Source organism: Schistocerca cancellata, unplaced genomic scaffold (genome assembly GCF_023864275.1).
Source record: "Schistocerca cancellata isolate TAMUIC-IGC-003103 unplaced genomic scaffold, iqSchCanc2.1 HiC_scaffold_747, whole genome shotgun sequence".
Taxonomy (NCBI): Eukaryota; Metazoa; Arthropoda; class Insecta; order Orthoptera; family Acrididae; genus Schistocerca; species Schistocerca cancellata.
This window is the reverse complement of record NW_026046758.1, coordinates 35,198-44,593: the sequence shown is the minus strand read 5'-3', so window position 1 is coordinate 44,593 and position 9,396 is coordinate 35,198. Positions and strand designations below refer to the sequence as shown.

Genomic DNA, 9,396 nt, shown 5'->3' with positions numbered 1-9,396 from the left:
AAAAGACAGCGACCAGGTGCTGACGGCGGGAAAAGGCAGTACGGATGGCCGACTCCAGGCTCACCAGATTGTCGGCGGCGGAGCGGCCTTTACGGAACCCACCCTGAGATGGAGCCAGAAGGCCTCGAGACTCCAGTACCCAATGCAAGCGCCGGCTCACCATCCGTTCAAGCAACTTGCAAAGAACGTTGGTGAGGCTAATGGGACGGTAGCTGTCCACCTCCAGAGGGTGCTTTCCAGGTTTCAAAACGGGGATGACAATGCCTTCCCGCCATTGCGACGGAAACTCCCCCTCGACCCAAAGACGGTTGTAAAGATCGAGAAGGCGCCGCTGGCAGTCCACTGAAAGGTGTTTCAGCATCTGACAGTGGATGCCATCTGGCCCAGGAGCGGTATCAGGGCAAGCAGCGAGGGCACTGCGAAATTCCCACTCACTAAATGGAGCATTGTAAGATTCTGGGTGGTTGGTGCGAAACGAAAGGCTCCGACGTTCCATCCGCTCTTTAATGGAGCGGAAGGCCTGGGGGTAATTCGCAGAAGCGGAACTCATAGCAAAATGCTCTGCTAAGCGATTGGCAATGACGTCGGAGTCAGTACAAACTGCTCCATTCAGTGAGAGCGCAGGGACGCTGGCAGGTGGCCGATAGCCGTAGACGCGTCGAATCTTGGCCCAGACCTGCGAAGGAGTGACATGGAGGCCAATGGTGGACACATACCGCTCCCAGCACTCCTTCTTGCCTTGGCGGATAAGGAGGCGGGCCCGCGCACGCAGCCGTTTGAAGGCGATAAGGTGGTCGAGGGAGGGGTGTCGCTTGTGACGCTGGAGCGCCCGCCGGCGATCTTTAATCGCTTCAGCGATCTCAGGCGACCACCAAGGCACAGCCTTCCGCCGAGGGGACCCACAGGAATGGGGAATGGCAGATTCGGCGGCAGTAACGATGCCGGTGGTGACCGATTGAACCACCACATCAATGTCATCGGTAGAGAGAGGCTCAAAAGCGGCAGTGGAGGAGAACAAGTCCCAGTCAGCCTTATTCATAGCCCATCTGCTAGGGTGCCCAGAAGAGGGGCGCTGTGGTAGTGACAAAAAGATCGGAAAATGGTCACTACCACACAGGTCGTCATGCACACTCCATTGGACAGACGGTAAGAGGCTATGGCTACAGATTGAAAGGTCAATGGCGGAGTAGGTGCCATGCGCCACACTGAAGTGTGTGAAGGCACCATCATTTAACAGCGAGAGATCGAGCTGCGACAATAAATGCTCAATGATGGCGCCTCGACGTGTTGCCACTGACCCCCCCCACAGAGGGTTATGAGCGTTGAAGTCGCCCAATAGCAAGAAAGGTGGCGGCAATTGGGCGACCAGTGCAGCCAGGACATGCTGCGAGACATCACCATCCGGTGGAATGTAAAGACTGCAGACGGTAACAGCCTGTGGCGTCCACACGCGTACAGCGACAGCCTCTAAAGGCGTCTGGAGAGGGACAGACTCGCTGTGCAGAGTGTGAAGGACATAAATGCAGACGCCACCAGACACCCTTTCATAAGCTGCTCGGTTCTTGTAATAACCCCGATAGCCACGGAGGGCGGGGGTTCGCATCGCCGGAAACCAAGTTTCCTGCAGAGCAATGCAGAAGAAAGGGCGAAGGCTGAGAAGTTGGCGGAGCTCAGCTAGATGGTGGAAGAAACCGCTGCAGTTCCACTGGAGGATGGTATTAGCCATGGATGGGAAAGGCGTGAAGGGACTGGGGAGGCAGATTACGCCTCCGGGGCCCCTGCTGCTACTGAGTCACCACCTGGACAACAGCTATCTACTGCATCCGAGGGACTGGCGAGATCCATGTCCTCAGCGGACGCCAGGATCTCCACCTCATCCTCGGACGCAGAGGGAGAAGGTTGCGGTGGGACAGGTGCCACCGCAATTTCAGGATGCTTGGGAGCCTTTTTCTTTGACTGCTTTGCGCGCTGAGCCTTAGGTGGTTCTGGCTGGGAGGGCCTCACTGGGTCAGTCTCTGGGACTGAAGACGACCGTGACGCCCTACGACCAGCGACCGGTGATTGTTTGACAACCTTGCGGGTGTCCACTTTGGCACTGGGCAAAGCCTGGGATGGGAGGGCCCCAAGGGACCCCTTCCGAGCGAGAGGAGCCGAAGAAGGCTCACGCTTCTCCGGCTGTGAAGGGGGAACAGATGTCCCCGGTGGTTGGGGTGGTGTTGCTCCTGAAGTAGATGGAGCAGGAGCAACAGGGAGTGAAGTGCCCCCCACAACCAAGGGGGCCGGTGAATGCTGACCGAGCTGAGATCGAACTGGTGTTGCAGCAGCGGCATAACTAGTTGGCATTGGCACAGGATGTAGCCGCTCAAATTTCCGCCTTGCCTCGGTGTAGGACAGGCGGTCCAGGGTCTTATATTCCATTATCTTCCTTTCCTTCTGAAAGATCCTACAGTCCGGCGAGCAGGGGGAATGGTGTTCTCCGCAGTTAACACAGATAGGAGGCGGGGCACATGGAGTATCAGGATGCGAAGGACGTCCACAATCCCGACACGTGATGCTGGAAGTACAGCGAGATGACATGTGCCCGAACTTCCAGCATTTAAAACACCGCATCGGAGGAGGGATATATGGCTTCACATCACAACGGTAAACCATCACCTTAACCTTTTCGGGTAAGACATCACCCTCAAAGGCCAAGATGAAGGCACCGGTGGCTACCTGATTATCCCTCGGACCCCGATGGACGCGCCGGACGAAGTGAACACCTCGTCGTTCGAGGTTGGCGCGTAATTCATCGTCGGACTGCAGAAGAAGATCCCTGTGGAATATTATACCCTGGACCATGTTCAGACTCTTATGCGGCGTGATGTTAACTGAAACATCCCCCAACTTGTCACAATTGAGCAACCTCCGTGACTGGGCAGAGGATGCCGTTTTGATGAGCACAGAACCAGAGCGCATCTTGGACAAGCCCTCCACCTCCCCGAACTTGTCCTCTAAATGCTCCACAAAAAACTGGGGCTTGGTTGACATAAACGATTCCCCATCAACTCGCGTACACACAAGGAACCGGGGTGAATAGTCTCCACTGCCTTCTTTTGCCATACGTTCCTCCCATGGAGTGGCCAGGGAGGGAAATGATCGTGGATCGTATTTCCTGCCGTTGAGGTTAGACCTCGATCGCTTAGAGACTGCTGGTGGTGGCCCACCAGCGAGAGATGATGTACCACGCTTCATTGCGGGTCATCCGCCCTGATGCCACCTACTCCGACCAAGGGCCCTCCCCACGGGCGCCACCCAGCCACAGCAAAGGCCACCTGGCAGGATGGCCATTGCCGGGAGTCCCGATGCCCCGGGGCGATGGGCATCTACTCCTTGGCATACGTGGGGAGTTAACGGCGCAGGCATCAGTAGAGCGATCCCTGTGTTGTCAGGGGGCTACAACCAAGAGGGTACATGGCGGCCCCACCACAACGGACTGGCTACCGTGCTGGATCTTAGGTGCAAAAAATGGCCAAGGTCGTCGTCGCAGTTAAAAGAAACGCTGCAGAGTGCAGTGTGGTAATCGCCCAAAAGATCGAAAACGAGCGGGACACCATTGCAACGACGAGAAAGACGGCTAAAGGTCTAATTGCACGACGGATACAGTGCACCATGTAAGGCGCCCTTCCCCAATTGGCTCGCTCTTCGGAATAATTTAGAAAGATGGAGGTCAAACCCGAGAGGGGACCATCACATAAGGCCGAAACATGTGAGACTCCTTTTAGTCGCCTCTTACGACAGGCAGGAATACCGCGGGCCTATTCTAACCCCCGAACCCGCAGGGGGACGCTAGATTTGAGATGAATCACCTACTTGAGAAGAATAAGTGTGCGTGCGTTGTGCGTATCGTTTGCGTATTCCTCGGTAGTATAGTGGTTAGTATCCCCGCCTGTCACGCGGGAGACCGGGGTTCGATTCCCCGCCGGGGAGGTGCGATTTTTATATCGCGAAAGTTGCACGTGTGGCCCGATAGGACATTAACGTTGTGATCGAGAAATGTAGTTGCTGCAGAATCGTAAGAAACTCTGCGTCTTAGGAAGTGTTTCTCGTATTCTCCACACGACGTCGTCATCGTTTCAGAACTTACAGGGTTTGCTGTTGACGCTGGGTCAGCGCACCCCAGGCTTAATGATCGAGCTCGAAGCACCCAAGAAAAAGAATAATTTTAGCAGAGCGTGGTTTCGATCCACGGACCTCTGGGTTATGGGCCCAGCACGCTTCCACTGCGCCACTCTGCTGCGTGACGTGGGACACTTGGAAAAGCATTGTCTGCGTCGCGTACCGTTTACTTAACTGTGCAACATCTCTCAGCTTGACTTGTCTCGACTTTGCTCGACTGACGCTACGCTGACGCTTGCACGAAGCGATATTTACCACGATCGTCTCGAGATGCAGCTGCGAGATGCTCAGGATTGACATTGCACTCCACGCAGGTGGAAACATTCGAATGCACTGCCTAGCTACGCGCCCGCAACTAACAAAATGCCGACCCTGCCAGGATTCGAACCTGGAATCTTCTGATCCGTAGTCAGACGCGTTATCCGTTGCGCCACAGGGCCACTGTTCGCCTTTCGTCATATGAGGCGGGTACACATCGCAGAGCAACGTGTTCTCCGTGGCTCGGCAACTGCGTGTCGTCCACTGACAACGGCGGCGCGGCCACTCTGGTCTTCCGCACTCTGCAGGGAGCTGCCAAGGAAGGCATCTCTCCTCCAGCTGCTCGGCCACGGTGCGCCTGCATAGCTTAGAGCTTGCCACACATCTGCCCTCGCTGTTGGACAGGTAGCAGAAGGCAAGGCGCGCGTTTTTCTGCAATTTTTCGGTGATGACAAGCGGTTGATATGCTTGTAAGTGTAGCATATGAAACAAGAATCGTATGAAGCATCCGTAGCCAGGTGCTAAAGTCGCAGTATGGCCGCAGGTGACGGTCGTATGATGGGTCTGTAGCCACAACAGGTTGGCGGCAAAGCAAATACCGCTAACTGAAAGCACCCTGCTGTAGCCCCAGTGGCGCAATTGGTTAGCGCACGGTACTTATAAGGCAGTAGCCGTGAGCAATGCCGGGGTTGTGAGTTCGAGCCTCACCTGGGGCATACTTTTATTTCGTAGCAGCTGACTCTGAAAGCATCGGGACGCTAGATTTGAGATGAATCACCTACTTGAGAAGAATAAGTGTGCGTGCGTTGTGCGTATCGTTTGCGTATTCCTCGGTAGTATAGTGGTTAGTATCCCCGCCTGTCACGCGGGAGACCGGGGTTCGATTCCCCGCCGGGGAGGTGCGATTTTTATATCGCGAAAGTTGCACGTGTGGCCCGATAGGACATTAACGTTGTGATCGAGAAATGTAGTTGCTGCAGAATCGTAAGAAACTCTGCGTCTTAGGAAGTGTTTCTCGTATTCTCCACACGACGTCGTCATCGTTTCAGAACTTACAGGGTTTGCTGTTGACGCTGGGTCAGCGCACCCCAGGCTTAATGATCGAGCTCGAAGCACCCAAGAAAAAGAATAATTTTAGCAGAGCGTGGTTTCGATCCACGGACCTCTGGGTTATGGGCCCAGCACGCTTCCACTGCGCCACTCTGCTGCGTGACGTGGGACACTTGGAAAAGCATTGTCTGCGTCGCGTACCGTTTACTTAACTGTGCAACATCTCTCAGCTTGACTTGTCTCGACTTTGCTCGACTGACGCTACGCTGACGCTTGCACGAAGCGATATTTACCACGATCGTCTCGAGATGCAGCTGCGAGATGCTCAGGATTGACATTGCACTCCACGCAGGTGGAAACATTCGAATGCACTGCCTAGCTACGCGCCCGCAACTAACAAAATGCCGACCCTGCCAGGATTCGAACCTGGAATCTTCTGATCCGTAGTCAGACGCGTTATCCGTTGCGCCACAGGGCCACTGTTCGCCTTTCGTCATATGAGGCGGGTACACATCGCAGAGCAACGTGTTCTCCGTGGCTCGGCAACTGCGTGTCGTCCACTGACAACGGCGGCGCGGCCACTCTGGTCTTCCGCACTCTGCAGGGAGCTGCCAAGGAAGGCATCTCTCCTCCAGCTGCTCGGCCACGGTGCGCCTGCATAGCTTAGAGCTTGCCACACATCTGCCCTCGCTGTTGGACAGGTAGCAGAAGGCAAGGCGCGCGTTTTTCTGCAATTTTTCGGTGATGACAAGCGGTTGATATGCTTGTAAGTGTAGCATATGAAACAAGAATCGTATGAAGCATCCGTAGCCAGGTGCTAAAGTCGCAGTATGGCCGCAGGTGACGGTCGTATGATGGGTCTGTAGCCACAACAGGTTGGCGGCAAAGCAAATACCGCTAACTGAAAGCACCCTGCTGTAGCCCCAGTGGCGCAATTGGTTAGCGCACGGTACTTATAAGGCAGTAGCCGTGAGCAGTGCCGGGGTTGTGAGTTCGAGCCTCACCTGGGGCATACTTTTATTTCGTAGCAGCTGACTCTGAAAGCATCGGGACGCTAGATTTGAGATGAATCACCTACTTGAGAAGAATAAGTGTGCGTGCGTTGTGCGTATCGTTTGCGTATTCCTCGGTAGTATAGTGGTTAGTATCCCCGCCTGTCACGCGGGAGACCGGGGTTCGATTCCCCGCCGGGGAGGTGCGATTTTTATATCGCGAAAGTTGCACGTGTGGCCCGATAGGACATTAACGTTGTGATCGAGAAATGTAGTTGCTGCAGAATCGTAAGAAACTCTGCGTCTTAGGAAGTGTTTCTCGTATTCTCCACACGACGTCGTCATCGTTTCAGAACTTACAGGGTTTGCTGTTGACGCTGGGTCAGCGCACCCCAGGCTTAATGATCGAGCTCGAAGCACCCAAGAAAAAGAATAATTTTAGCAGAGCGTGGTTTCGATCCACGGACCTCTGGGTTATGGGCCCAGCACGCTTCCACTGCGCCACTCTGCTGCGTGACGTGGGACACTTGGAAAAGCATTGTCTGCGTCGCGTACCGTTTACTTAACTGTGCAACATCTCTCAGCTTGACTTGTCTCGACTTTGCTCGACTGACGCTACGCTGACGCTTGCACGAAGCGATATTTACCACGATCGTCTCGAGATGCAGCTGCGAGATGCTCAGGATTGACATTGCACTCCACGCAGGTGGAAACATTCGAATGCACTGCCTAGCTACGCGCCCGCAACTAACAAAATGCCGACCCTGCCAGGATTCGAACCTGGAATCTTCTGATCCGTAGTCAGACGCGTTATCCGTTGCGCCACAGGGCCACTGTTCGCCTTTCGTCATATGAGGCGGGTACACATCGCAGAGCAACGTGTTCTCCGTGGCTCGGCAACTGCGTGTCGTCCACTGACAACGGCGGCGCGGCCACTCTGGTCTTCCGCACTCTGCAGGGAGCTGCCAAGGAAGGCATCTCTCCTCCAGCTGCTCGGCCACGGTGCGCCTGCATAGCTTAGAGCTTGCCACACATCTGCCCTCGCTGTTGGACAGGTAGCAGAAGGCAAGGCGCGCGTTTTTCTGCAATTTTTCGGTGATGACAAGCGGTTGATATGCTTGTAAGTGTAGCATATGAAACAAGAATCGTATGAAGCATCCGTAGCCAGGTGCTAAAGTCGCAGTATGGCCGCAGGTGACGGTCGTATGATGGGTCTGTAGCCACAACAGGTTGGCGGCAAAGCAAATACCGCTAACTGAAAGCACCCTGCTGTAGCCCCAGTGGCGCAATTGGTTAGCGCACGGTACTTATAAGGCAGTAGCCGTGAGCAGTGCCGGGGTTGTGAGTTCGAGCCTCACCTGGGGCATACTTTTATTTCGTAGCAGCTGACTCTGAAAGCATCGGGACGCTAGATTTGAGATGAATCACCTACTTGAGAAGAATAAGTGTGCGTGCGTTGTGCGTATCGTTTGCGTATTCCTCGGTAGTATAGTGGTTAGTATCCCCGCCTGTCACGCGGGAGACCGGGGTTCGATTCCCCGCCGGGGAGGTGCGATTTTTATATCGCGAAAGTTGCACGTGTGGCCCGATAGGACATTAACGTTGTGATCGAGAAATGTAGTTGCTGCAGAATCGTAAGAAACTCTGCGTCTTAGGAAGTGTTTCTCGTATTCTCCACACGACGTCGTCATCGTTTCAGAACTTACAGGGTTTGCTGTTGACGCTGGGTCAGCGCACCCCAGGCTTAATGATCGAGCTCGAAGCACCCAAGAAAAAGAACAATTTTAGCAGAGCGTGGTTTCGATCCACGGACCTCTGGGTTATGGGCCCAGCACGCTTCCACTGCGCCACTCTGCTGCGTGACGTGGGACACTTGGAAAAGCATTGTCTGCGTCGCGTACCGTTTACTTAACTGTGCAACATCTCTCAGCTTGACTTGTCTCGACTTTGCTCGACTGACGCTACGCTGACGCTTGCACGAAGCGATATTTACCACGATCGTCTCGAGATGCAGCTGCGAGATGCTCAGGATTGACATTGCACTCCACGCAGGTGGAAACATTCGAATGCACTGCCTAGCTACGCGCCCGCAACTAACAAAATGCCGACCCTGCCAGGATTCGAACCTGGAATCTTCTGATCCGTAGTCAGACGCGTTATCCGTTGCGCCACAGGGCCACTGTTCGCCTTTCGTCATATGAGGCGGGTACACATCGCAGAGCAACGTGTTCTCCGTGGCTCGGCAACTGCGTGTCGTCCACTGACAACGGCGGCGCGGCCACTCTGGTCTTCCGCACTCTGCAGGGAGCTGCCAAGGAAGGCATCTCTCCTCCAGCTGCTCGGCCACGGTGCGCCTGCATAGCTTAGAGCTTGCCACACATCTGCCCTCGCTGTTGGACAGGTAGCAGAAGGCAAGGCGCGCGTTTTTCTGCAATTTTTCGGTGATGACAAGCGGTTGATATGCTTGTAAGTGTAGCATATGAAACAAGAATCGTATGAAGCATCCGTAGCCAGGTGCTAAAGTCGCAGTATGGCCGCAGGTGACGGTCGTATGATGGGTCTGTAGCCACAACAGGTTGGCGGCAAAGCAAATACCGCTAACTGAAAGCACCTTGCTGTAGCCCCAGTGGCGCAATTGGTTAGCGCACGGTACTTATAAGGCAGTAGCCGTGAGCAGTGCCGGGGTTGTGAGTTCGAGCCTCACCTGGGGCATACTTTTATTTCGTAGCAGCTGACTCTGAAAGCATCGGGACGCTAGATTTGAGATGAATCACCTACTTGAGAAGAATAAGTGTGCGTGCGTTGTGCGTATCGTTTGCGTATTCCTCGGTAGTATAGTGGTTAGTATCCCCGCCTGTCACGCGGGAGACCGGGGTTCGATTCCCCGCCGGGGAGGTGCGATTTTTATATCGCGAAAGTTGCACGTGTGGCCCGATAG

At 54.7% G+C, this 9,396-nt stretch overlaps 17 non-coding genes across 17 annotated transcripts; 9 read left to right on the top strand and 8 right to left on the bottom strand.

Moving 5' to 3' along the window:
* Positions 1–3,897: 3,897 nt before the first annotated feature.
* Positions 3,898–3,969, top strand: Trnad-guc (transfer RNA aspartic acid (anticodon GUC)). The gene has a single exon. It is a non-coding gene; the product is annotated as a tRNA-Asp (tRNA).
* Positions 3,970–4,205: 236 nt separating this feature from the next.
* Trnam-cau (transfer RNA methionine (anticodon CAU)) lies at positions 4,206–4,277 on the bottom strand. Its single transcript has one exon. It is a non-coding gene; the product is annotated as a tRNA-Met (tRNA).
* A 248-nt stretch (positions 4,278–4,525) lies between these two features.
* Positions 4,526–4,598, bottom strand: Trnar-acg (transfer RNA arginine (anticodon ACG)). The gene has a single exon. It is a non-coding gene; the product is annotated as a tRNA-Arg (tRNA).
* A 442-nt stretch (positions 4,599–5,040) lies between these two features.
* On the top strand, positions 5,041–5,132 carry Trnai-uau (transfer RNA isoleucine (anticodon UAU)). Its single transcript is given in 2 exon segments — positions 5,041–5,078; positions 5,097–5,132. It is a non-coding gene; the product is annotated as a tRNA-Ile (tRNA).
* Positions 5,133–5,243: 111 nt separating this feature from the next.
* On the top strand, positions 5,244–5,315 carry Trnad-guc (transfer RNA aspartic acid (anticodon GUC)). The gene has a single exon. It is a non-coding gene; the product is annotated as a tRNA-Asp (tRNA).
* Positions 5,316–5,551: 236 nt separating this feature from the next.
* On the bottom strand, positions 5,552–5,623 carry Trnam-cau (transfer RNA methionine (anticodon CAU)). The gene has a single exon. It is a non-coding gene; the product is annotated as a tRNA-Met (tRNA).
* Positions 5,624–5,871: 248 nt separating this feature from the next.
* On the bottom strand, positions 5,872–5,944 carry Trnar-acg (transfer RNA arginine (anticodon ACG)). The gene has a single exon. It is a non-coding gene; the product is annotated as a tRNA-Arg (tRNA).
* A 442-nt stretch (positions 5,945–6,386) lies between these two features.
* Positions 6,387–6,478, top strand: Trnai-uau (transfer RNA isoleucine (anticodon UAU)). Its single transcript is given in 2 exon segments — positions 6,387–6,424; positions 6,443–6,478. It is a non-coding gene; the product is annotated as a tRNA-Ile (tRNA).
* A 111-nt stretch (positions 6,479–6,589) lies between these two features.
* Trnad-guc (transfer RNA aspartic acid (anticodon GUC)) lies at positions 6,590–6,661 on the top strand. The gene has a single exon. It is a non-coding gene; the product is annotated as a tRNA-Asp (tRNA).
* A 236-nt stretch (positions 6,662–6,897) lies between these two features.
* Trnam-cau (transfer RNA methionine (anticodon CAU)) lies at positions 6,898–6,969 on the bottom strand. The gene has a single exon. It is a non-coding gene; the product is annotated as a tRNA-Met (tRNA).
* A 248-nt stretch (positions 6,970–7,217) lies between these two features.
* Trnar-acg (transfer RNA arginine (anticodon ACG)) lies at positions 7,218–7,290 on the bottom strand. The gene has a single exon. It is a non-coding gene; the product is annotated as a tRNA-Arg (tRNA).
* Positions 7,291–7,732: 442 nt separating this feature from the next.
* Trnai-uau (transfer RNA isoleucine (anticodon UAU)) lies at positions 7,733–7,824 on the top strand. Its single transcript is given in 2 exon segments — positions 7,733–7,770; positions 7,789–7,824. It is a non-coding gene; the product is annotated as a tRNA-Ile (tRNA).
* Positions 7,825–7,935: 111 nt separating this feature from the next.
* Positions 7,936–8,007, top strand: Trnad-guc (transfer RNA aspartic acid (anticodon GUC)). Its single transcript has one exon. It is a non-coding gene; the product is annotated as a tRNA-Asp (tRNA).
* Positions 8,008–8,243: 236 nt separating this feature from the next.
* Trnam-cau (transfer RNA methionine (anticodon CAU)) lies at positions 8,244–8,315 on the bottom strand. Its single transcript has one exon. It is a non-coding gene; the product is annotated as a tRNA-Met (tRNA).
* A 248-nt stretch (positions 8,316–8,563) lies between these two features.
* On the bottom strand, positions 8,564–8,636 carry Trnar-acg (transfer RNA arginine (anticodon ACG)). Its single transcript has one exon. It is a non-coding gene; the product is annotated as a tRNA-Arg (tRNA).
* Positions 8,637–9,078: 442 nt separating this feature from the next.
* Trnai-uau (transfer RNA isoleucine (anticodon UAU)) lies at positions 9,079–9,170 on the top strand. Its single transcript is given in 2 exon segments — positions 9,079–9,116; positions 9,135–9,170. It is a non-coding gene; the product is annotated as a tRNA-Ile (tRNA).
* Positions 9,171–9,281: 111 nt separating this feature from the next.
* Positions 9,282–9,353, top strand: Trnad-guc (transfer RNA aspartic acid (anticodon GUC)). The gene has a single exon. It is a non-coding gene; the product is annotated as a tRNA-Asp (tRNA).
* Positions 9,354–9,396: the final 43 nt, after the last annotated feature.